Consider the following 23084-nt stretch of genomic DNA (forward strand, 5'->3'; position numbering starts at 1 on the left):
TAATTTTTCAGCATCTTAGTATAACAGATATAACGCACAAGGAAAACGGAGAGGCCAGATGTGGTGGTGCATGTCTATAATTCCAGCACTCAGGAGGCTTAGGCAGAAGAATTGCTGAGAGTATGAGACCAGCCTGGGCTACAAAGTGAGGTCAAGGTCAGCCTGAACTGCACACTGAAACTCTGTCTCAAAAAGATAAATAAATAAATAAATGAGAGACATCCTCTTTTTATTTATGTAATTTTAAAGAGAATAAAACCCAACAAAGCAAAACAGAATATAAGTCAATCAAAACAAAGGAGTGAACATTATCTATCCACCACATGGTCTTACATTATAAACATCATGTAACCTTGAATATCTACACTACTTATCACTACTGTATCATTTAGATATAGGTTTCATTGCTCTTTAATTGATTTCTTAGTTGGTCTTATTTTCTTAACCTCTTTGTAAAATCACCAAGTGTAGACCTCTTTTGTGCTTGTCAGGTGTTTTCAAGGAACCAGATGTAAACCTGGGCCGTTGGTGCTCCAGAAATACTTACTGATGAGGTCATTGATTTAGAGGAAGATATCTGTATGAATACTGAGAGTGTGTGCCCCATTCATTATTATTTGCCAAGTAGCACAGTCTAGTTAATCCCTGTCAGTTTTTTTCTTCTTTCTCTCCTCTCAGTTTTTATGGAATTTAGGAGAGATGGCTGACAGTTTGTGGGTGGGAATAGATGAATCCAACAGGGACTAGAATTTCAAGGCTGCATCTATCTGTTCTGCTGAAAGACTATCTGTTCTGTTGAAGGTTTGATCAGAGTTGTATTTGGAAAGTATTGGAATGTGTGTATTGGGGGAGGGAGTGTATTGGAATGTGTGAATTTTATAGAACATGTTTAAGTGGAACAGATGACAGACAAAGCTCTTGGGATTATAAGAATTAAATATAATAAAGCTAAGTAATGTTTACACTAAAATATTAATATGATACAACACTATATATTATTTTCTCTAGATTCTCAGTATCTTCAATCTTGACTTTTTAAAACCTCATAATCTATTTGAGAAACAGGAAAAGATATACATACATTTTATGATGAATGGGTGTTTTAGTTACTTCTCTTGTTGCTGAGATAAAATAGCTGACATTCAAAGTTAAAGGAGGAAAGGTTTTTTTGCCTCACAGTTTGTAAAGGTTTCAGTCCATAGTTAGCTGGCTCAAAGGCAGCGTGGCACATGACAGAGGGGCATCACAGAGGAGAAAAAGTTCATGGCAAAGTGGTACAGGCAGAAGGCAGAAAGCAGCAAGCAAGTGGTAAGTGACAAGCAGGGAGCTTCTTTCTACTCTATATTTTATTCAGCCTAATCATCGTTAGGAAGGATAGCATTCACCCCAGTGTGGGCAGTTTTAATTTTAGTCAGAACTGTGTAGCCTCTGGCTATAGCTCTAGATGTTTAGGAGGAAAGAGAATGGGAAAATAAACAAAAGAGACGAAAATTGAGGTCAGGTGAAACCCTCTCCTGAAAGGAGGAAAGGAACTGCTCAACCACTGTAGGGTTGTTTATACATTTAGCAAGATAAAATCATGTGACACACCTTTGCCTAGCACTCCATTGCTTGAATTGCCTTGGGGCTTGGTGTTCCCCAGGCTGGCTCAGTTTGTTGACACTGTTCACCCAGGCACTCTTTGTTCTTGGGACAGCTTTGCTTTAGCTCTGTGTGTGATCTGACCTCCAGCCTCAACTGCTCCTAACAGAACTATGCCAATCCAATCGGGGACAGATTTAGTAGTCACGCACCCTTGATCCCAGCATCACATATTCCAGATCCAGCTACCTCTGAAAGCCTCACCTATGACCCTAAGAGGCTTTGTGTGTGTGTGTGGGGGGGGGGGGGCGTGGATATCTAGGCATAAACCATAACAAGGGGTAAACTAAAATACAGTTTAGTGGTTTGATATATAGTAAATATAGTAAAGTGGTTTGATTCTTAGGATTCATCAAACACAATTATTAAAAGTTGAATCATGGCAGCAGGACCCACAGGAAGGTCAGGTGCCTTCCTCTCCTTGCCTGGAATGAATGCTTTGGACCCTTATGTAGAAAAGTGGAACTGTCCATGAAGGGTCAGGGATGTGGGCTTCTGGAGGTAGGCCTTTTGGGTGGCTAAATTCGCTTCCAACTTTCTCCCACCATTCTGTCCCCCACTTTGAACTCTCAACAAAGAGCCAACAGCGCTCTTGGGAAAGAGCATTGTCCTACAGGTCTAGTCTAGAGTTCTTTTCATGATCTCAGAAAATGTGTGCTTCCTACCTGAGCATCATGCTCTACCACAGAAATCAGAATAGGAGCAGGACTTCAGTCCCACTTCCCTTTCCTCCCTTCAGTTGCTAACTCCAGATTCATCCCTGCTACACTAGGCGATGTCTTCAGCTCCCCATTCCCACCACCTTTCCCTAATTTTTTTTTTTTTTTGAGATACGTTCTTGTCAAGCTTCTTGGGCTGCGCTTGTCAGTTTCAATGCGCAGGCCTCCTGCCTTAGCCTCTCAAGTAGCTGGGATTACACGCCTGTGCTACGGTGTAACAGTTGCTGACTTTTCTTCAGAGATCACACAATTAAATTCTGAAATGGCTGTTTTTCTTGTTAGCATGGTATCACTCGCTTTGTCTTTTGGAAAGAGACTACCTTCTCACCTAACAAGCTGTGCTGAGGAAGGTGGCACTTTCTGATAAGGAGCCTGCTTGCCACTAGCTAGCTGTGGTTTTTGCCTTTGATCCCAGAAAGGAATGGTTAATTAAATTCATTTGAGCAGCTAATTATATTCTTTTGATTCTACATTTCTCTTTGACAGATGAGTGAGAGGAGTTTGACAATGCATCCTACTACTTCTTTTTTTTTTTTTTTTTTTGTCTTTTTCCTTTTTATCAGTACCAGGGATCGAACTCACGACTGCCTGCTTGCAAGGCAGGTGCTTATGCCGCTGAGCTAAATCCCCAGCCCCCATCCTACTACTTCTAAGAAAATGGTTTCTAAGATGAAAATTCTGTAAAAGTAACTTTTATTATTATTTTTAATCTGTTGAACCTTCCAAATTAATTTACTCTGTCTACCAAGATGTAGAAAGTTGACAGGAAGTCTTGAAAATAACACTAGACGAATGAACCACTAGAGTCCAGGGAAACCTCTGTTACAGAGTCAAACGGCACTGTAAACATATACAGTGTCCAGAGACTTTTATACTTGAGTTATGAGGAAGATTTATTCATTCACCATTTATTTAATGAGTGCTCCTCTCAATCTTTGCTAACAGTAGCTAGTGAGACATTTATAATCTTATACAGAAGAAAGTGGCCTAGCATACAAACATATTAGGTAATAAAACAGTTTCATATAGACAAATAGAGAACCATCTCTGATTTTAACACTTTTTAATGGCTCTCTAAATTAAGGAGAACAACCTTAGCTTGACATTTAACAAGTTCTTGCCTTTTCCTACCTTTTTAGCTTTCTCATATACTTCTGTAGCAGCCTCGACCAATTGAAATGCAATGCAAACACAAAGGAGATTTTATTTTTATTTGTAGTTTTCTTCTGTCTGTGTATGTACGAAGAGACTGAACTCAGGGCCTTGTGTATGCTAGGCAAATGCTCTACCGCAGAGCTACACCTCCAGTCCCTGTAGTTATACTTTAATTTTTAAGAAAACTTGTTTTCAAGGTAAGTTCCAAAGGTTTATTGTACCAAATGCCACAGAAAATGGATCAAAATAATACATGAACAAGTTTTAGTAAAAATTTCTCACACACTGACAATGTATCTATTCAAGTGATCAAAACTAGAAAAAAGTTCCCATCAATTTCTCTTAATGGAGCTATTTTTTCTTTTTCTTTTTTGGTACCAGGATTGAACTCATGACCTTGTGCTTGCCAGGCAGGCGTTTATGTCTCTCCAGTCTCTTTTTGGCCTTTTTGAGGCAAAGTCCCTATGTAGTTCAGGCTGGCCTCGACTGCACTGTGTAGCCCAGGCTGATCTTGAACTTGCAGTGATCTTCCTGCTTCAGCCTTCCAAGTGCTAGACTTACAGGAGTGTGCCACCACACCTGGTTTATAGAGTTTTAATAGTAACACATCCCAGAATTTCCTGTTTTCAGCCACCGTTTAAATTTTAGTATATTGCAATTTCATTTCCCGGATAGAAAGTCACCAAAGCTTAACATTTAAAAATTAACATTTAGAGTGGAGCTGTTTGATTTAGGGGGAAAAAAAATGACAATTATCTTCTCTCCCAAGTACAGGCAAAAAACAAATGGTTTGCATTTTGCATTTTGCATTTAGAAAAGCAAGATGCTACAAAAGTTACACTCAACAGGTAAGGCTTAAAAGTTGAAGAAACCCTAAGATTGAATTCTATCAACTGAGGTAGATTTCTTCATGTTTATTTTTATTTTTTTATTTTTTCTCACAGTGGGTATGGAAGAGTGCTAGGTTCCCCATGGCAGCTAAGGGAGACAGAGCCACCAGTGTCCCGACTGCGCGAGTGGGTGCATCTCAAGATTATTCCATGAGGGTATTTTCTTTTTTACTTTTGGAAAGAGATTGAATTTAAATTTTTTTTTTTTTTTTTTGTACCAGGGATCAAACTCACGACTGTGTGCTTGTCAGGCAGGCATTCGTGCCACTGAACTAAACCTCCAGCCCAAAGGATTGAATTTAAAACAAAGAAAACTTGAGTGGTCAGAAGGTTACAAAGAACAGCAGCATTCCTGGTCTGGTCTTGTAGGTAACAGATAGGAGGATCAGGGTCTGACTAGAAAATACTGTCACCGAGACAAATGCGTGACACACCTGCAGTTTCTCGACAGGCATTTTCTTGAGAGTAAGTTTGGAGCATTATATGATTAAGAGGTAAGTTATCTCAGGCATGTGTGTGTGGAGGGTACTGGGCTAAATAGTTATGTACAGAGTTGAGAATCAGCCATTTACGGCTCAGTTTTCACTGGGTGGGTCTAACTCTCAACATGCTGTGACATCCACATCAGAATAGAACTGATTTTGTGTGGAGTCATTTTTTCTCTGAAACCCTGGAAGGTGGTGAATGAGGCAATAGGCCCACAACATGCAACAAGGAAAAGGAGGCTGGAGATGAAGGGAATGCTTCATGCAGATGGAAAAGCTGTAACATCGGTTTTCCTGATTAATTCACACATCAGGCAAAGCAAATGCCTGGTGAGCCTTGTGCATGGGGGGTGCATTCTTTTTCTGCAGTGCAACAGCAAATGAAAAAGATGGAAAATTTCAATTTCGTGAAATACATAAAATAAAAGTTAAAACTCTTAAAAGCCTTGAGGTATCCACTGACACTTTCATAGAATGAAATGGGGACAGAACTAACAGTTCTGACCTAGTCCTATGAAGTATTTCCAGCGGTGGAGCTGGCTGGCCTCTACTATGTCATTTGATGTTAGAGTCAGAATTTTATCAAACATAACATATCAAGTCTTCCTAACCTCCTGGAAGAAGGTTCTTCCTGTGGTTAGTGTTACAGGCAATTGAGTTGGATAAAAATATTACAGGCAGACAGGGTGAGGTCCTCGAAGGAGCCAGTACAAAAGACCAGATACCTTGCAACTGTGTGGCAGACAGACACCTCCTGCTGTGAGCCAGGCTTCAAAACAAAAGATCAAGCAAATATACCCACATCCTAAGGACTCATATTCTAAATAGGTCTCTATCATCCTGAGGAAGCCAGGAGTAACCATGCTGACCCCCTCCAGGAAGAGTGGCTGCTCTTTAAGCATGTCCCCTTGCTTCTTCATTTGTCCCCGATTTCCTCAATTTTACCTGAGCAATTAATTTTATTGGTTAACTATATTTCTTTCCTACCTTATGCCCCCCTTTCGAGTTCCCATGTTTTCCCCACTTGGACCCATCTCACCTCGTGGTTTTACTGTATAAAAATCCCTGGAAAAGACAGTCTTTGGCAACCCACTCAGGACCCCTCTGCTCTCTCAGACAGAAGTTTTCTTTCTCTCAATAAATATATTCTGCTCTTAACCTCTATTCGTTCCTAAAATTCATCCTTCACTTTTAGAGAACGTGAAGTAGTACAGACATATAGTAAGTAGGCTGGGAGTTTCATTTCCCTAGATCATTAGGACGAAAGGACAGAAGGGGTAACAGTGGTTTGCTTTACTAGATTAGCTCTTGCCCCCTTTCATTGAGGAAGATTTCACTGTGTGATGGCCTCGATCTTGCAGCAATCCTCCTGTCTCAGCCTTCTGAGAGCTGGGATTACAGGCATGCATCACCATGCCCAGCTTTGTTGTTTTTTTGAGACAGGGTTTTGCTTTGTAGTTCATGCTGGCCTTGGACTTACTAGGTAAGTCTGGAACATGCAGTGATCCTCCTGCCTCAGACTCCTGAGTGCTAGGATTACAAGTGTATACTACCTGTATACTTTTAATCATCAATTTTTACAAATATTTTACCTTAGATATAAGGGCATAGTCTGTTTTATGGTCAGCAAACTAAGTTTGCTTTACAGTAACAAAAACTTTTTTAGAAAGTGAACTAAAAATTCTTCACTTTGGTGAGATTTATATGATGGTAAAGTGAATTTCTCGAAAGATATTTTGAAAAGGACAGAATTAAAAAGGTCAGAGGTGATAATGTAAAAGATAATGTAAATGTAACTGATAATGTAAAAATAAAGTATGTAACTGATTTTAAATGTTCAGACTAACTGCTTTCATTACTCATCCTGAACTGCTGCAGGTTTTGGTTCCCACTCAGACAGATGCGCCTTTTAAATATAAGCAGTCGTTTGCATTAACTATTATAGGAAGGTGATGGTGACCACTACAAAGCAGCTCTGAGCAGGATTTAAAATTAACCAGTTGGCTTTCTATGTTTACTTGTGATTCTGTCTGAGGCTTTGGGCCCTTGTCTGGAGGTGGACAGCAGATTCATAGTAAGTGAACCTCTGTGAATCACTGGTCTTGGCTGTAATGGCCTGTGAAGCTGTAATGCCTCAAAGGACAAGACAAGGAAAGCACAGGTGAGGATGTCTGGCTCCAACCTCAATTACCTAGATAGAGACTGTCCCTGCAGGCATCTCCCTTCTGTTGTGAATGCCAATCTGGAGATAAGATAGTTCTCCCAATTAACATAAAATACTACTTGGAGAAGTCTTTGAACCAACTCCCACAGTCCTGCTCAGGTCCTGAACTCCCCTCATTATCCCCTTCCTTTGTTTAAAAACTAAATAAATATGGGCTGCCCAGAGAGGTTCTTTGTCTTAGTCCCCACAGAATCTTGAATTCTGCTAGAGAAGCCCTAGAATCATACCACTTGTCTTCTATTTAAGCTTTTGGCATAAACTCCTTTGGGAGGTTTGGGAGGTTACTGATCAGTTCTTGATAAGAAGAAAGGGCTGGACTGGGAGACTTTGTCAACAGGCACCCTGAGCATACAGAAATACCTTTGGTAAATGGCCTTTCCTAAAAAGGCCACTTCACTGTAAAGCGAGAGACAGACACAGTGTCTGAGGGCATGCTGCTGCTACAAACTACACTTGCTGGGCCTTCAGGATGCCGCTCTGGTTCTTAGATATGTTGCACTAATAATCTATCTCTGAGCACAATGTCTGCATCTGAATCAAGGTATTTTGTTTTTGTTATTTTGGAGGGTACATTTTAGATACACATAATGATCACATTCTTCATAGGGAATTTGTACCTGTACATGATGTATCTTGTTCTTTTTTTTTTTTTTTGCCATTCCCTCCTCTTCAACCCTTCTTCCCCTCATTTACAAAAGCTTCATTTTTTTCTTCTATACTCTTTTTTTCATGTCTCTTCCTTCCTTTCCCCTTCCATCCTCCCTTGTTCTCCTTCTCATTTGAATATTTTCTTCTCATTTCCCAGTATCTATTATACACTTTGGTCCTTCTTTACACTTTTGGTTTCTCACACAAGAGAAACAGTGCAGTATTTACATACATGTGTCTGATTTATTTCACTTAGGACTATGGTCTCAAGTTGCATCCATTTAGCTAGAAATGTCTCAAGCATGTCCTTCTTTATGGCAGAGTAGTACTCAATTATATAAGAAAAAAAACCACATTTTTTTATTTTAAAGTGGGTAAGATTAAACATAACAAAACAGAATGAAACAGTTCATAAGGAAACAATTTAAAGAAACACAGATTTCAAAGCAAGTCCATTGGAGATCACTGTCTATCTTACTGTTCCTAGTTTTCTTCCAAATAGTTGTCCCCATCTTCACACACATTGAATATATACTGAACATTATAGAACTAATCAGATCATTACAGGATGATGGAGGCTTTTTAGGTCTTTAAGACCTGACATTGGGGAAGTCAATAATGACTACCATAATGTCTCTCATTTTCTTCGAAGTAGCTGTTCTTACCTTTATGTATGCTGAAATTGAACATAAGAGACTAGACCAATATCACTCTGAACAGTGAATAATAGTATTGCTAAATTTTATATCATACATAACACTACAGAATTAGCATTGGGTTTCTTAGTGTCTCTTCTTCAGAGTATCTATTCATTACATCGTGTATTATATAATCTGTTCCCGTAAATAGTTTAGAAATTCTCCCCATGTGTGAATCTCTACATGTATATCTATATTTTCTGTATTATAGGGAAAAACAGATCATAACAAGACAAAAGAACAAATTCCTAGAAAAACATGAAATGAAAAAGACATATAAGACTACAATATTAGGGGCTGGGGATTTAGCTCAGTGGCATAAGCGCCTGCCTTGCAAGCAGGCAGTCATGAGTTCGATCCCTGGTACCGATAAAAACAAAAAAGACAAAAAAAAAAAAAAAAACCCAAAGACTACAATATTAGGTGATCTACAGTAGTTACTATGCTTTCTCTTGTTATTTTCAATAGAATTGTCCACATCATTAGGCATAATATAATTGAACATAGCATTACATAGCTATTTTAATAAAAATACAACTTTGGAGACTGTAGAACTTTGAAAGCAGTTAATAATCAAACTGGAATGGGTATCTTTTATATCTTGTCATCTTCAAAGTAGTTGCCTCTACTCTTAGACTTGATACTATCAAGTATACCAAATTCAAATAAAATCAGTCAAGGCAAAACAGCAGTATAACAAACCAACTTCAAATAACATCAGTCATAGTAAGACAATGTAAGTAATACAGGGTTTCCATTTAAGTTAATAGGAAATTAAGGATAGTTACCATGGTATAACCTGCTATTTTTGGGATAAGCTGTCTGTGCCCTCAAATCTAGTATGAGTAGACAGACTGAAACAAAATAAAATCAAACTAAACAGAGCAATGACTACTGTGGCTTTTAAACCCTGATACACTTATAACAATGTCCTCTGACTTCGTTTTTTAGGCAATTTCTCACCTTTCCCCTTCTCAGGATGCTTTGTATATTTTGGGTCCCACTAGCTCCTTTAGCTTTTAGATTAGGGGGTCAAGCCATTAAGAGTGTTGCTGAACCTTTCTACCCCTGAGCTTGTTCTTGAGCTGTACTCCTTTACTTACTAAAGCCACAATGTTTTCCTTCTGTCCAGCTGTGTAGTTCTAACCTGCCCCAAAGTGTCATAACTTTCCAACCTGTCTTCAGCTGCTGGTCGAGTTGTCTCTATTTCTCTCTAGTTCCATGTCACATAGAGCATCGTTTTCTCATCTTTGACTTTCAGTTTATTAACCTTCTTTCAGGTTGAGTATATTTCCTATTCAGAGCATCTCGATGGGTCCTGCCCCCTAATCTACTCTGCCTGTTTTTTTTTTTTTTTTGTTAGTGTATCAAGGCTATCTATGTTAAAGATTATAGCATACCTTTTCTGCTTCATCTCTGCTATTCTATTTTTCTGCTATTATTTGTCCACTTTACTCCTTCATTCTACTGTCTGCCCCATTCATTGAGGCCTCTCTACCAATGTTGCTGGAATACTGGTATTTTTTTCTCTCTCTGTCTGAAATGTCCTTCAATATTTTTTGTAGGGTTAGATTGGTGGCCATGAACTCCCATAGTTCCTCCTTGTCTTGGAAATAGCTTATTTCTCCATTAATTTTGCGAGTTTTTCAGGTACATCAATCTGGACTGCAGGTTATTTTCTTTCAAGGCTTGGACTATTTCCCCCCAGGTTCTTCTCAATTTGAGAGTTTGTGTTGATAAGTCTGTCGTTATTTTGATGATTTTTCCTTTGTAGGTGATCTTCTTTTTTTCTCTGGCTGCTTTTCATATTCTGTTCTTGTTGTGGATTTCTGGGATCTTGATTTTCATATGTCTGGGTGTAGATCTGTTTTGCTTGTAGTTGGCTGGAGTTCTGCATGCCTCATTTATCTGGATATCATTTCTTTTTTCTATGCTTGGGAAATTTTCCTTAATTATTTCTGTGAATAGTCTTTGTAATTCATTTGTGGTTACTCCTCCTTCTTTGCTCATGTTTTTATGTTATAAATCCTTTTGTTGTCTTCTAGCATTTGAATAGTTTCTTCCCAGTTCCTTGTTATTTTTAAGAGATTTTTTCTTTCATGATCACACATTATAAATCTCTCTTCAAGTTTTGAAAGGCTAACTTTAGTTTCTGTCAAGGCATTTTGCCACTTTTCAATGGAGGTTTTAGTTTTCTGGTAATCTGTTTGGCTCTGTTTCATGTATTCTAGGTTTTGTTTATATTCTTCACCAAAGGTTTCTCTTCCTTTTTGGGTTCCTCCATTCTTCCACTTGTGTTTTCTGGGGGGGGGTTAGCATTTCTTTAATTAATCTTTTGATATCTTGCCTCACTTGGATTGAATTTCAGTTTTAAGTTCGTCTATGAGGTCATGAAAGTATTTCTTTATGTCCACTGATGTTGTGGTTAATATTGCATGACTGCTGCACTGGATCTCTTCTGTATTTACCTCTCCTGGACTTATTTTCCCAGGGTCAGTGGCTGGAGGATTTTTTTTTTTTATTTCTATGTCTTGTCATGTTTCTGGTTTCTTTCAGACAGGTGTGTCATGGAGATCTCTGGCCCTCTCTGTATTGCTTATGGTCTTCCTGAAGCTGAATGGGGTTTTGTTGCCCTCTCCAGTTTGCTGTTATCTGAGGTGCATGCAGGGACTGTGGGCTAACCATTCTTCTCTGAGCCAGGCAACAGGCAAGTGCCTTCAGCAATTTAGGCTGTGCTGTGGCGGACATCACCGAATTGTGACAGTTTCATCTCTGGCTATTGGGTCCCAAGTAGGGGCATGGCTCAGCCCAAGTAGATCTCACCTGTCCTCTCTGGGCCAGGGGTGGCTGACTGACACCACTGCAGCACTGGGATTTCCTCCAGCCAGCAACGCCCAGGGTAGGATCCAATCTCCAGTACTCACTGGGAATCAGTGTAGTTCTCCACCTTGACTCCACTCCACGCTGTACCGTGTCCTTCCGCCAAGGGCCTGGGACTCACCAACTCCTGTTATCGGCGGCCATGGATTCAGCGCGACCTTGAATTGCCTGACTCCATGGCGCTGCCAGCACAGCACAGCACAGACCAGTCTCAGGGAGTGCGTTGGGCTCCAGCCCTCCACTCACATTTTTCCTTCCTCTTTCTATTTTTCTTTTCCCTTCAGTTTCCTCCTTGGTTCATGAGAATCCCTCTCCATTTGTCTGGTCCTCTCCATGTTGTCAAATTCCAGCATCTGAGCTGTTTTTCCAGAGAGGCTCTCTATACAGCTACCTAGCAAGCCGCCATCTCTGTTCTCAAACAAAACAAAACAAAACAAAACAAAACAACAACAACAACAAACAAACAAAAAAAAAAACAAAACAAAACAACCCCCCCCAAACCAAAAACACATCTTTATTAATTCATTCATGGATGGGTATTAGGGCTATTTCCAAGATTTAACTATTACAAATTATGCTGCTATAAACATGGGTGTGCATTTATCACTGTGCTATGTTTTTAATTCCTTTGGGAAGATACTTAGAAGAGGAATAGCTGTATAAATGGAACCTTTAGTATTACTTTTTTGAAGAATCTCCACACTGGTTTCCACAGTGGTCAATCACTCTACATTCCCACTAGGTATGGAAATGGGTTCCTTTTTCCTCACAGTCCTACCAGCATTTGTTGATTTTTTGTTTTTGTTTTTATCTTTTTGAGACAGGGTCTTGTCGTGTAGTTCAGACTAGCCTTGAACTTACCATGTGGCCTCTAACTCATGGAAGTTCTCCTGTCTCCTGCGATTACAGGTGTGTACCACCACACTGGGCTTGGTGGATTTCTTGCTGATAGCCATTCTTTCTAGAATGAGATGGAATCTCAGTGTTGTTTTTTGCATCTCTCAAATTACCAGCAATGTTGAACATTTTTTCACACATTTATTTGCCATTTCTACTTCTTCATCTGAGAAGTGTCTATTCATTTTGGATGACCATTTTTGGATTTGGTCTTTAAATGTATGTACGGTCTTTCTTGAGTTCCTTAATACATTCTAGATATTAGCCTTTTGTCTGAGTAACAGCAGGCAAAATATTTTTTCCCACATTGTGGGTTGCCTCTTCTCTTTGTTGGTGGTTTCTCTTACTGTGCAAAAGCTTTTTAAATATGACGAGATCCCAACTGATGATTCTTTGTGATATTTCCTGTGTGATTGGGGTTTTGTTCATAAAGTCTTTGCCTAAAACAATGTCTTTAAGAGTTCTATCTATTCTATCCCCCAGGAGATTTAGTGTTTCTGTTTTCATATTGAGATCTTTGATTCATTTCAATTTTAGTTTAGTGCACACTGAAAGATATGTGTCTAGTTTTAATCTTTGGCATGTAGAAAGCTAGTTTTTCCAGCACTATTTATTAAAAAGGCTCTTTCTTCCAGTGAACATGTCTGGTCCCTTTGTCAAAGGTAAGGTAGCTGAGTGTGCCTAGAGTACTATCTTTGTCTTCTAATCTGTTCTGCTGATCCTCAGGTCTATTTTATTGCTGGTACCATACTGTTTTTATTGTTATTTATTTATTCACTCATTTTTGGTATTAGGACTTGAACTCAGGATCTTATACTTGCCAGGCAGGTGCTGTACTACTGAGCTATATTCCCAGCTCTACCATGCTGCTTTTATCACAGTAGCTTTGTAGTATAATTTCAAGTCAAGATTGTGGTTTTCTCTGCCTTCCAAAATTGCTTTTGCTAGTGTAGGTTTCTTCTGGTTCCAAATGAACTTTAGTATTGTCTTTTCTTTTCTTTTCTTTTTTTTTTTTTTTTTGTCATTTTCCTTTTTATTGGTACCGGGGATCGAACTCACAACTGCACTTGCAAGGCAGGCCCTTATGCCGCTGAGCTAAATCCCCAGCCCCAGTATTGTCTTTTCTAATTTTATGAGATACATAATTGGTATTTTGATCTGGATTGTGTTAAATCTATACAAAAATTTTGAAGTATAAAATATGCGTATTTTCATGTTTGTCCTTCCTACTCAAGAATGAGGGATATATTTTCATTTTTTGATCTCCTTTTTCAGAGTGCTGGAGTTTTCAATGTAGAGATCTTTTACTTCCTTCATTAGATTGATTCCTAAGTATTTTACTTTTTTGGATGCTATTGTGAAAGGTGTTTCTTCCTAATTTCTCTCTCAGTGAGTTTGTTACTAGTGAACAGGAATGCTATGGATTTTTTTTTTTTTTTTGTCTTTTTCTCGGTACCGGGGATCCAACTCACGACTGCCTGGCAGGCGCTTATGCTGCTGAGCTAAATCCCCAGCCCCAATTTTTGAGTGATGACTTTGTATCCAGCTATGCCACTGAATTTGTTTATTAGATCTAAATGTCTCTTGGTGGAGTTTTTGGGCTCTTCCACATAGAATATCATATCATCCACCAATAATAATTCAACTTCTTTCTTTCATATGGTTATTCCTTTTCTGTGTCTTGTCTAATTTCTCTGCCCAATGTTTCTACAACTATATCGAGTAAGAGTGGTGCTAGTGGACATTCTGTCTTGTTCCTGATTTTAGAGTGAACGCTCTCAGTTTTTGTTCATTTAGTATGATGTTGGCTGTTGGTTTTTCATAGATGGCTTTTGTCAGATTGAGGTAAAAACCTATTCCAGTTTTCTCTAGCATTTTTATCATAAATGGATGTTGGACATTCTCAAATGCTTTTCTGCATCTATTGAGCTGATCATGTGGCTTTTGTTCTTGACTCTGTTAATGTAGAGTATTACATTTATTGAGTTCCATGTGTTGAAACTTAATGCCTTCCTGGGATGAATCCTACTTGTTCATGGTGTATAATCTTTCCTTTTAAATTTTTAAAATTTTTATTTTAAAGGGAGTAAAATTAAACACAACAAAATAGAGCAAAATAGGACATAAGAAAGCAATGTAAGAGATATAAATTTCAAAGCTAGACAACCTGAGATCTTCACTATCATATCATATTGTCTCTTGTTTTCTTCCACATAGTTGTCCATATCTTTGCATACAGAGAATTCATATAAAACAACATAGTATAAAATTGATCCAAACAGAATGAGGAAGATGATTTAGGTCTTCAAAACCAGACAATAGGGAAGCCACTAATGGCTGTCGTAGAGTCTCTAGTTCTGTTCAAAACAGCTGTCCATACTTTCATGTATATCTAAGTTCAACAAAACAAAACAGCTAAGGGAAAGGGGTTGCTTGGTTTCCCAGTGCTCCAGGTCCCAGCATGGCATGAGTCCCAGTAAATGCCAGTGGCTCCTGTCCTGGGCCACTGGAGCCTGCCATGCTCACAGCCACTCACCAGAGGGGGAAGGGTTGTTTTCCCGGTGCTCCTGGTCCCAGCATGGCATGGGTCCCAGTAAACACCTGTGGCTCCTGTCCTGGGCCGCCGCAGCCTGCCACGCTCACAGCCACTCACTGGGGGTGGGGGGAGGAGTTGCTTCAAGCTGTGTTTTTCTAATGAATTGACCATTTCACTGCCCAAGTTCTGAAATGGCCAACAGACTATAGAAAGACATCTCTTTAGGCTTCTGCTTGAAACCAGCAGCATCAGGAAGCTTCTGGCCTTGATTCAGGGCCAGGTGTATAATCTTCTTAATGATTTTCTGTATTCTGATTGCCAGTATTGTATTGAAAATTTTCGCATCTCTGTTCAAAAGAGAGATTGCTCTGTAGCTCTCTTTTTTTTTTGGAATGAAATTGTTTCCATAAACAAATTTTGTAATATTTCTTCCTTTCAATTTCATTAAAGAGTTTGAGGAATAAGTGGCTTAAGATCTTCTCTAAATTTCTTATAGAATTCAGCAGTGAATGCATCAGAGCCTGGGTTTTTCTGTGTTGGAAGTTTTAAAATTACATCTTTAATTTCACTGACTGATACTGAGTTATTTAGAATTATTAGGGTCAGGAATATAGCTCATGGCATAAGTGCCTGTCTGGCAAATGCAGTTTCCTGAGTTCAATTCCCAGTACAAAATAAAAAAAGAATTTTTGCATCTTCTTGGTTCAGATTTGGTAATTTATATAGGAATCTTCGCTTTTTCTGTTTTCCATCTTTTTAGAATACAGGTTCTTGAAGTAAGTATTGACAATCTTCCTGATTTCTGTATGATCTGTTGTGATTTTACCTTTTCCATTCCTAGCTGCATGAATTTGAGTCTTTTCTCTCCTTTTTTTGGATAAAGTTGGTTAAGGGTTTGTGAATTTTGCTTAATTTTTCAAAAAAGCAAATCTTTCATTCATTCTTTGTATTTTTTTTTCGCTTATTTATATTGGGGATCAAAATCAGGACCTTGCATTTGTAAGACAAGTGCTGTGCCATTGAGCTATGTCCTCGCTCTGTACTGTTTTTTAAATCTCTATTCCATTAATTTTTGCCCTGATCTTTATAATTCCCTCCCACACATAAGCTTTACATTTGACTTGCTCTTTTTTTTTTTTTTTTTGGTACCAGAGATGGAACTCATGACCTCGTGCTTGCCATGCAGGTGCTTATGCTGCTAAACTAAATTGCTGGTCCATTTACTTGTTCTTCTTTTTCTAGAAACCTGAGGTTCAACACTAGGTTGTTTATTTAAGCTTGCTCTGTTTTTCTGATATGAGAATTCACTGATATAAACTTGCCTTGTAGGACTGCTTTCATTGCGTCCCATAAATTTCAGCATGTTGTATTTGACATTATCATTTAATTGTGGAAAATTTTTAATTTCTTCTTTAATTTTATTGGCAACCCATTGGTTGTTCAGGTGTGTGTCATTTAATTTCTATGTGTTTATGAAGTTTTTGTGGTTTCTTTTGCCATCGATTTCCAATTTCATTACACTGTGGTCTGATAATAAGCATGGGACAATTTCAGTTCCTTTGCATTTACTGAAGCATGTTCTATGAGCTAGTATGTGATCTATTTTGGAGAACATTTTGTGTGCAGCTAAGAAGAATGTGTATTCTGACATTATGTCTGTAGACATTTATTAAGTCTATTTGTTCAAAAGTTTGGTTCAGTTCTGGTATTTCTTTGCTCATTTTTTGTTCTGATATTTCTTTGTTCATTTTTGTCTAGTTGATATATTTGTGACAGTGGGGCATTAGTGCTTACTTGATTGTAGTTGTATTAGTGCTTATTTGATTTTTCGTGTCCATTAATATTGGTTATATATAATTGGGTGCACTAGTATTTGGTGCATGTTTTAATTGCTCTTCTCATTGCTGAGGAAAAATACCTAATGCTTCAAGTTAAAGAAGGAATGTTTATTAAGCTCACAGTTTGTAGAGGTTTCAGTCCATAATTGGCCTGCTCAAGGCAGCACTGCACATGGCAGATGGGCAACATTTTAAGGTGGATAGAAGGTAGCAAGGCAACAAGGGACCAGATGAGCCTTTTTCTTTCTCTTATGTTGTATCCAGGCTATCAGGATTAGGACAATGCTGTGTTCAGCCCAGCGCAGCTCTTGAAGTTCCCAGAGTAGGGTGGGAAGGATGGCAAGAGGATGGGAAGATAAAGAAAAGAGACAAAAGTTGAGATCAAGTGAGCCCTCTCTCCAGATGGGAAGAAAGGAACTATTCAACCATGATAGTGTGTTTATATATTTAGCAACTTGATGTCATGTGACACCTCTGTGCCTAGTAATCTACATGCACAGTAGCCTAAGGGCTTGTTGTTTTCCAGACTGGAACATTTGTCTGCCTTGGGCACTCATTGTTTTCCTATTAGGTTTGCCTCGCTCCTGCATGTGTGATCAGTCTCCAGATTTGAGTCCCAAACCAGTCAGTAGACTGATTTAGCAATCACTCACACTTAATCCCAGCATTGCACCATGTATTAATCACACACTCTGGATTCAGCCACTTCTGAAGAAGCCCTACCTATGACTGCATGAGGCTTTGGGGGAGACATTTAAACACAAGCCATAACAGTATATATATGATAATCAATTCCTCTTGGATTGTTCTCTTTAAAAGTATAGTGTTTTTCTTTGTCTCTCTTAATCAGTCTTGGCCTGAAATCCACTTTGTGTGCAAATAGAATAGCCACCCCTACTTTTTTCTGGGTTCTGGATATTGTTTTTCATTCTTTGACTTTTAGTCTATGAATTTCCTTTTAAATTAAATATATTTCTTGTACGCAGCATATTGTTGGATCTTGTTTTTTAACCCATTCTGCCAGAATTGAGACCATTTACATTGGTGGTTACAACTGATATGTATTGACTTATCCTTGTCATGTTATTTTCTTGTTTGTTTCTCTCTCTGTTTAATTACTTTCTGTACCTGGTAGTTTCATTTTGTTGGGGTTCATGGAGCTGTAGTACTTTTTATCTCATTCTAAAATATCCTTAGAACATTTTGGAGTGCTAGTTTGGTGGTCATGAATTTCTTCAGGTATTCTTTGTCATAGAAGCATCTTATTTCTCTATCAATTGTTTTTTTTAGGCTAGTCAAGTGAAGCAGTGGGAGTGGAGAAGGAACAAAGCAATCTGTAACTGGTTGTGATCAATTAGTTGTAAACACCACTGCACTTGGACCAGCCTTCTCTATCAATTTTGAAAGATAGTTTTGCAGGGTATATAGTCTGGGTTAGAGGTTTTTTTCTTGTTTCTTTTTTTTTTGAAACAGGATCTCACTATGTAGTTCAGGTTAGCCTTGAACTCATAATGATCCTCTTGCTACAGCCTTTTAAGTGCTGGGATTACAAGCATGCAGCACCATGCCCAACGTGAGGATATTTTGTTTTAAGACTTGAAATACTTCACCCTGAGCTCTCCTGGATTGAGGGTTGTATTGAGAATTCTGTTGTGACTCTGATGGGCTTTTTTTAAATACGTGATTTGCTTTTTTTCTCTAATAGCTTTTAATATTCTGTTCTTGTGTTGCATTTCTGGAATCTTTATTATATGCCTAGGTATAGATTTTTTTCTTTTTTGATTATGCCTAATGGAGTTCTATATATCTTGCTTATCTGAGTACTTTTTTTTTTTTTTTTTTTTTTTTTGGTGTGGGGATCGAACTCATGACCTCATGACCTCATGACCTCATGCTTGCCAGGCAGGCACTTAAGCTACTGAGCTAAATCCCCAGCCTATCTTGCTTATCTGTATGTTAAATTCCTTTTCCATGCTTGGAATTTTTCTGCCATTAATTCTGAAAAAGTTTTTTTTTTTTTTAAAATCATTTGTATTATCTCCTGCTTTTTCATTGACTCTGATTAATTTTATGTTATTCTTCTTTGCAGCATCTAGCTGTTGCTGGATTGATTTCTCATGGTTCTTGGTTTTATTTTATTATTTTTTTGTTACTGGGGATCAAACTCCCAACTTGCACTTACCAAGCAGGGACTTATACTACTGAGCTAAATCCCCAGCCCCAGGTCTAGCCATTTTTACGAAACCTTTTCTTAAATTTTAAATCTTTTTTTTTTTTTTTTTTTTATTGGTACTGGGGATCGAACTCACAACTGCATGCTTGCAAGGCAGGTGCTTATGCTGCTGATTAAATTTTAAATCTTAAGACATCTTTTTCTAAATCTTAAATTTTTTCATGGTCATTAACCATAATCCTGTTTTCTATATCTGATAGTCTGCCCTTACATTGGTCATTTTGTTGTGTATACATTCAAAGGAATTTTTAATCTTCTGGATATTTACTTGAATCTGTTGCATGGATTCCAATTCTTTCCTATGTTAACATTCATGGTTTCTGTAACTTCCTTAAGCTCTTCTTCTTCTTCTTCTTTTTCTTTGTACTTGCTCTAGAGTCAGTAACCAGGTCCTTCATTATGGTCACCATCTCAGTGAGTTATCTGAGAGATGATTTCTGAATTGACTTTTTCTAGAGCCTGCTCATTTGCTTTTTGCTTCTGCTGTTAGCACTTCAGAGAGTCCAGCTGGGTGGCTGTTTCACCTCATTGCATGCTGGCTTTGCCTTTTGTGAGCAAAAGTTTGGGGTTGCATCTTGCTTAAAAGTGTCTTCTCACTTTCTTTCTTGTTTTCTTTTTAGTCTAATTCTGTCTCCTGCCCAAGCAGCACCTGGCAATCAGTGCCAATTGCTTAGCAGTTAGAGGAGTGCTGTGTGTTCCTTCCTTCCAGAAGCCATATTCCTTGCTGATTTATGGCTAATAAAAGGCAAAAAGGATTTCTTAAATTCACAAATGCCTTTATGTCAAGTAAACATAGTTCCTCCCATAAAGCGTGCACTTGAAAGCAACAATGCAAGAGAAACTGTGGAATGACTGCTTTTGCTTGCTTTTTTCATGCTTTTGAAGTCATAGAGAATTATTTCTTTCTCTTTCAGTTGAGAATTTGTTTTTGTTCGTCCAAGGAAGAATTGTCCCGAGATTCAGCTTATGAATATTTGAGCCACACAAGGGGAAATGGCTCAATAGTAGTTAATAGCAGTAGGTCATTAGATTCAATTGTAGTAATATTTTAAAGGTAAAAAAACTGATTTTATAATGTATTCTATTTAAATATTGATTATATTTAAAAACCCTAGTTTTTTGAATTTCTTTGTACTAAGTCTTCAAATATTTGGTGTATCCATTATATTTACAGCACATCTCAATTCAGATTATTTATACTGCAAGTTCTCAAGTCTCATGTGACTGGGTGTGATGGTGCATGTGTGTTTTCCTGGCACTCAAGAGGTTGAGACCAGAGGATTGCCTTGAACTTGCGATCAGAATGGGCTGCATAGTGAGTTCATGGCTAGCCTGAACTAGATAGGAAAAAACCTTGTCTCACATACACAAAAAAAGTCACATGTAGCAGTATTAGAGAATTTTTTCCCCTTTTTCCCTAAATCCATTTTATATCAAGGAGAAAAAAAATTAAAAGAAATTTCAATCAGAAGGCAACAATGGTACATACCTTGTACATTATGTTAGAGATTAAAGAAAATCTGTGTTCAGAGAATTCCATTTTGTACATGATCCATATTGTTTCTTTCTCTTTGTGTCTGCCTACCGTGCAAACATTTTCCATTAATATGCAAATTTTTTTCTCTCCAGACAGCAGATACTATGTTCCGCTGAGACTGAATACTTAATCTTCACCTCTATACTCTATGCCATAACCATAAAAGACCATCTCCTGATTTACCTGCTTCAGTGTCTAAAATGCTTTATTGTGGTTATAATAATAACTGATATTTCCTGAGGACCTGCCATGGATGGAGCACAGTAAAAACCACTTTATACACATCAACTTATATTCTTTTCAAATATCCTAATATTCTTACGACTGAAATTTTAGAGGTAGGCTTAGTGAGCAACTCAGTCAGTTGCTCATTGCTGAGACACAAAACCCAACACCCAGAACTTAGAGGAAAAGAGGTTTATGTTGGTTCTCATTTTAGAAGTTTCAGTCTTTGCATGACGGACTGGCTCCAGGAAGAAGCACCATGGTAGAAGGGTTGGTCAAGGAAAGCTTGCTCACATCAACAGCCAGAAAGCAGAGACAGCAAAGAGAGGGGTGGGGAGGGAGGTCTCCCCTTCCAGGTCTTGCCCCCAGTGACTTCCCCCTTTTGACAAGGCCCTGTCTAATAGCAAGTCAGCCATGACACCCCTGTAACCTAATCGTTTTCCAAACACAGAAGGCCTTGGTCATTTTAGACCTAAACCATAACAGCGAGGTTACAGAACTTGCCTAATTCTAGGTCCCAGTACAAATAGTTGTAGGGCCTAGAATTGAATGAAGGCAATTTGATTCTAGTTCTAATTTTAAATTAGAGAACATATATTTGGAAGCATGTATAAACAATAAAGTCTAACAAAGTATAAGTCTCCAATAATGTAAACACCAGCTGCAGCAAGGAATAGAGGATTTATAAAACGTCAACCTGCTATTTCCCAATATCATCTCCCTCTTCACAAGGCTTTCTGATATGGCCATTAATCACACTTTTATAGTAATCAATTGTTTGCTTTTATTTATAGTTTTAACACATAAATAAGCATTTTCTTTTCTTTTTTCTTTCTTCTTTTTTTTTGACAGATTCTGGTTGTGTCATCCAAGTGGTCTTGACCTCCCTTATTTATTTATTTATTTACTTATTTTTGTGGGTTTTTTTGAGACAGGACCTCCCTATGCAGTTTGGGCTCACCTTGGCTCACTTTGTAGCCCAGGCTAGTCTTGAACTGGCAACAATCCTTCTGCCTCAGCCTTCCGAGTGTTGGAATTACAGGCATGAGACACTACGCCTGGCTTTGACCTTCCTTAGAGCTACCTTAGGCTTCTCTTGAATTTGTGATCCTGCTGCCACTGTCTCCCTGAGGGCTGGGATTATAAGTATGCACCACCATGTCCAGCTTCAATATTTTTTCTTCTGACTGCAGTTTTTATATATTCTAGTTACAAGGCTTCTCAGTTATATGTATTATAAATTTCTTATACCACTCTGAAGCTTCTCTTTCACCCTCTTTAATGGTGTAATTTGATGAAACTGAGTTTTAATGTAGCATATTTATCAATTTTTCTGTTATAGATAGGGTTTTTTGGATTAGTTTTAAAAGGTCCAGGGGGTTTAGGGTATAGTTCAGTGGCATGGTGCCTGCTTGGCAAAGCAAGTTCCTGAGTTTATTCTTGGTCCACTTACCTCCCCCCCCCCCAACAGCCTGTTCCCTACCCTTAAGTCACAGTTGTATGCTCTTATGTGATCTTTAAAAACAAAACAGTTGATGTCTTATTATTATTATTACTATTATTTTTTTCTTTTTGAGACAGGGTCTTAGTTTACGCGGTTCAGGCTGGTTGTAGGCTCACGTTGTAGCCTGGGCTGGTCTTGAACTTGGAACTATCACCTGCCTCAGCCTCCCAAGTGCTGGAATTGCAGGAATGTGCCACCACACCTGGATCCAATGTTTTATTATTTTGCCTTTCAAATTTGTGTATGATCTACCTGGAACTAATTTCTTGTGAATAAATAACATGGAGAATCCAATTTCACTTTTTACCCTCTTGTAGGGCTATTTTTTTCCCAACATCAGCTACTTACTGAAACTTGTTCTTTAGGCATTGCTTGGAACTGCCACCATGGCAACATACATCAAGTTCTCATATATGGAAGAGACTTTCTGGGTTCTCTATTGTTTATTGCCTCATTAGTATTTTCTGTTTCATTGATATATTTGATCCAAAACCATACTGCCTTACTTACTATGGCTTTGTGACACAGCTTGATAGTTGACAACATGAATTTTTCTTCTCCTTCCCTCCTCTTTTCCTCATTTCTTGTTCTCCTGAATGCTTATTTTGCTCTTCCATAAAATTTTAAATAAACTTGTCAAGTTTCTGTATTTATCACACAGAAAAATCTATCAAGATTTTGTTTAGATTTAGAAAGACTATTGTCTTCAGTATTGAATTTTCTAATCTATGGACATTTACAGTTATGATTTATGTAGGTCTTTTTTGGTGTCTTTCAATGTTTTCTTTATAGATTTGCTTTTCTTTATTCCCAGGTATTTGATATTTGAAGATACTACAAATGATATCTTTTAAAAATTAATTATACTTTTTCTGGCATATAGAAATTTGTTTTTGGTGGTACTAGGTATTAAACCTTGGCCTCTTGCAAGATAGTCAAATACTACCACTGAGCTACAATCCCAGGCCTTTTTA

General features: G+C 38.1%; 1 non-coding gene across 1 annotated transcript; it reads right to left on the minus strand.

Annotated features, from left to right (window-relative positions):
• Positions 1-14916: 14916 nt before the first annotated feature.
• LOC111756261 (small nucleolar RNA SNORA2/SNORA34 family) lies at positions 14917-15053 on the minus strand. The gene has a single exon (XR_002790739.1). It is a non-coding gene; the product is annotated as a small nucleolar RNA SNORA2/SNORA34 family (small nucleolar RNA).
• Between the last annotated feature and the right edge of the window lie 8031 nt (positions 15054-23084).

This window comes from Cavia porcellus, unplaced genomic scaffold (assembly GCF_034190915.1).
Source record: "Cavia porcellus strain 051 isolate PalLab524CR breed Dunkin Hartley unplaced genomic scaffold, mCavPor4.1 scaffold_2, whole genome shotgun sequence".
Taxonomy (NCBI): Eukaryota; Metazoa; Chordata; class Mammalia; order Rodentia; family Caviidae; genus Cavia; species Cavia porcellus.